This window comes from Salvelinus sp. IW2-2015, unplaced genomic scaffold (genome assembly GCF_002910315.2).
Source record: "Salvelinus sp. IW2-2015 unplaced genomic scaffold, ASM291031v2 Un_scaffold2716, whole genome shotgun sequence".
Lineage (NCBI taxonomy): Eukaryota > Metazoa > Chordata > Actinopteri > Salmoniformes > Salmonidae > Salvelinus > Salvelinus sp. IW2-2015.
Window position 1 is genome coordinate 125,363 of NW_019944021.1, and position 4,214 is coordinate 129,576.

The following is a 4,214-nucleotide window of genomic DNA, read 5'->3' on the forward strand; positions in this document are numbered from 1 at the left end:
CATTAGATACATGGTAGCATTAGATACATGTTAGCATTAATACACGGTCATTAGATACACGGTAGCATTAGATACACGGTAGCATTAGATAACAGGTAGCATTAAATACATGGTAGCATTAGATACATGGTAACATTAGATACATGGTACATTAGATACATGGTTAGCATTAGATCATGTTAGCATTAGATACATGGTTGCATTAGATACATGGTAGCATTAGATACATGGTAGCAGTAGATACATGGTAACATTAGATACACGGTAGCATTAGATACACGGTAGCATTAGATACACGGTTGCATAGATACATGGTAGCATTAGATACATGTAACATTAGATTACATGGTAACATTAGATACATGGTAGCATTAGATACATGTTAGCATAGATACATGGTTGGCATTAGATACATGGTAGCATTAGATACATGGTAGCATAGATACATGGTAACATTAGATACACGGTAGCATTAGATACACGGTTAAGCATTAGATACACGGTTGCATGATTTACGTTAGCATAGATACATGGTAGCATTAGATTACATGGTAACTTAGATACATGGTACATTAGATAACACGGTAGCATTAGATACACGGTAGCATTAGATACACGTTGTGTACCATTAGATTAATACATGGTAGCATTAGATACATGGTAGCATTAGATACATGGTAACATTAGATACATGGTAACATTAGATACATGGTAACATTAGATACATGGTAGCATTAGATATATGGAGCCTGTGTGTGTGTGTAAGTAGCAAGGAGGCTGATCATTTCAGTAGTGTGTGTGTCAGCTGGTTCAGTAGTGTTGGCTGGGCGGGCTGTTCTTAGTGTGTGTTTCAGCCCGACATGAAAACCCCATCACTTTCTATTAGCACGGAGAGAACAGGGCCTCCCAGAGCTCAACCTGAGTGAGCTCATTAATATGGAGTTGGTCCCCCCCTTTGCTGCTATAACAGCCTCCACTGTTCTGGGAAGGCTTTCCACTAGATGTTGGAACATTGCTGCAGGGACTTGCTTCCATTCAGCCACAAGAGCATTAGTGAGGTCTGGCACGAATGTTGGGCGATTAGGCCTGGCTCGCAGTCGGCATTCCAATTCATCCCAAATGTTTTTGATGGGGTTGAGGTCAGGGCTCTTTGCAGGCCAGTGAAGTTCTTCCACACCGATCTCGACAAACCATTTCTGTATGGACCTCGCTTTGTGCACAGGGGCATTGTCATGTTGAAACAGGAAAGGGCCTTCCCCAAACTGTTGCCACAAAGTTGGACGCACATAATCATCTATAATGTCATTGTATGCTGTAGCGTTAAGATTTCCCTTCACTGGAACTAAGGGGCCCAAACCATAAAAAACAGCCCCAGATCATTATTCCTCCTCCACCAAACTTTACAGTTTGCACTATGTATTCGGACAGGTAGCGTTCTTCTGGCAGCCGCCAAAGCCAGAAGCGTGATTCATCACTCCAGAGAACGCATTTCCACTGCTCCAGAGTACAATGGCGGCGAGCTTTACACCACTCCAGCCGACGCTTGGGATTGCGCATGGGGATCTTAGGCTTGTGTGCGGCTGCTCGGCCATGGAAACCCATTTCATGTAGCACCCGACGAACAGTTGTTGTAGTGACTTTGCTTCTAGAGGCAGTTTGGAACTCGGTAGTGAGTGTTGCAACCGGGGACAGATGATTTGTACATGCTATGCGCTCCAGCACTCAGCGGTTCTGTTCTGTTAGCTTGTGTGTCCTACCACTTCGCGGCTGAGCCGTTGTTGCTCCTAGACGTTTCCACTTCACAATAACAGCACTTACAGTTGACAAGGGCAGCTCTAGCAGGGCAGAAATTTGACGAACTTACTTGTTGGAAAAGTAGCATCCTATGACGGTGCCACGTTGAAAGTCACTGAGCCCTTCAGTAAGGCCATTCTACTGCCAATGTTTGTCTATGGAAACACAGCATGGCTGTATGAGCGATGGTATACACCTGTTAGCAACGGGTGTGGCTGAAATAGCCAAATCCACTAATTTGAAAGGGGTGTCCACATACTTTTGTATATAAAATGTACGTCACACAGAATCTTTTACAGATTTGATTCCAATTCCAAATGTTGTCGTACATGTCCATACAATGTAACTCCATGAGTACAGTTGTCTAGGTGTTTCATTTTAAAATGGGGAAGGATGAGTCTTAAAGAGTCTGCGATTGGCTGTAATGCTGACCTATATAATTCATATACTCCTGGGGAGAGACTCTCAGAGGAAAAGTTTTTTTTCTTCTCTCATTTCATTCTCTTTCCATCTTATTCTCGTGAGGATCCGGAGGGGAAAATATACAGGGGGTGTGAATTTTGAATCTTTTTTTTAAAATTCGGTCTTTGATTAAAAATCATCCCAGAGTACCACGTTGCTCCCTTTGTTTCAGTCTCTTGATCAGAGCATTTACTAAGGGTTGAAAATGTCCATCTTATCTACATTTTATGTGAACTAAACGTAAACATGATGTTGTGATGTCGTCCATTTAGTTTCTTTGGCTACTTTCCGTGACTGACATGATAGACACTTCAATAGTTTCATTAAGGTGTARGTTTAGGGCACGTTTTAGGACCTCAACTCAGTCTAAGGGTATCAAGTGATGTCTGCAGGTTTTTCTTTTTTAAACTTGCGTCTGAGAAATAATTGATAAACGTAAAACCCCTATTTTGTTGATATTGACAATTTCAGTTAACTCAACATGCTAACCACCGTTTCCTATTCTCCCCTCTTCCTCTTTCCAGACGTGAAGAACCTGGAGAACTTCCACCTGGTGGAGAGCGTCCAGGAACAGGTGAACGCGGTGCTGCTGGACTACGTCATGTGTAACTACCCCCAGCAGACAGACAGGTTTGGCCAGCTGCTCCTGCGGCTGCCTGAGATCCGAGCTATCAGCCTCCAGGCCGAGGAGTACCTCTACTACAAGCACCTGAACGGAGACGTACCCTGCAACAACCTGCTTATCGAGATGCTACACGCCAAGAGAGCCTGATGAGACTGCAGATGGGATCCTGATCGTTTGGCTGTTTTGTTGGTTCGAACCAAGTCCTTACCTGCAGAACAGAAACCGACCCAGAACAGACTCCTCCCATGTTAAAGTTAGACTTAGTGATTCTGGGGCAGGAGGCATCCGTCCTTCTCATTTATCGTAAAGACATGCAGAAATGGACACCCACACTTCCACACGCGAGCACACACATACAAACACATTTAGGCACACACTCACACACACACACACACACACGCGCGCGTTCAAATTCATACAATATGCATATATATTACACACACACACACACACACACATCCCTTCACTCTAAGACAGATGCGTCTGGAGCTCTGGGTGAAGCTTCCAGAGATGGAGAGAAACAGCTGAAATGCTTGAGAACTGTCCATTTGTCTCATGGGACATGGAAGATACCTTTTGTCTGTTTTTAATAAAAACACAAACCATCAAGGTGATACAAGGACCAACGGACTGTAACTGAAGGAACAAAACCAATGAGTATTCTAAACCTCTCACACTGTTAAAGGGTTTTGAGCAACGAAGAGAGAGAGAGAGAGAGCCAACCACCTTATGATCACAGACCCTATGATGTCTGTGGTGAGGGCTTCAAAGGGGAGCAGGGATTTTGGCTAAAGGTATTTAGAGCACTCTTTTTTTAGACTGGCCCATGGTTGGCAGGGTTGGTAATGTATTGGGCTGTATTGGGTACTGTATTGGGCAGCCCAGAGCAGCCTGTCAGCTGGGCAAGAGTCTCTTTTCGTCACCTGGTTCAAAGACACAGTCTGCATGGCTAATAGGCCAGACAGACAGACAGACAGACAGACAGACAGCAATAGAAAACAGCTGAAAAGGTCAGACCCTGACAGAGACTCATATGATGGTCAGTAAGTATTTTTTGATCCCTCGTTAAAAAAAATAATTTAAAAAAACCCACAAAGAACAAAATGTATGAAAACTTGACGGAACAAAAAAAGATAAGATATAAAAAAACATTTTAGAAAATGGCAGTTATTTCCTCCTCTTGGTCATTGATGCTCCTCTTTGTAACCACCCTATAATCTCCCTCCAACCTTCCCAAAACGGTTCTTTACATAAGTAAAACACATTTTACACACCATAGATAAGTAATTAGAAAATAATTTTATGGTTGTACCCCCCAGGAGGAGAAACTCTG

The 4,214-nt window shown here is 43.2% G+C and overlaps 1 pseudogene; it reads left to right on the plus strand.

Annotated features, from left to right (window-relative positions):
• Positions 1-2,498: 2,498 nt before the first annotated feature.
• Positions 2,499-3,971, plus strand: LOC112074611 (nuclear receptor subfamily 5 group A member 2 pseudogene; annotated as a pseudogene).
• The last annotated feature ends 243 nt before the right edge of the window (positions 3,972-4,214 follow it).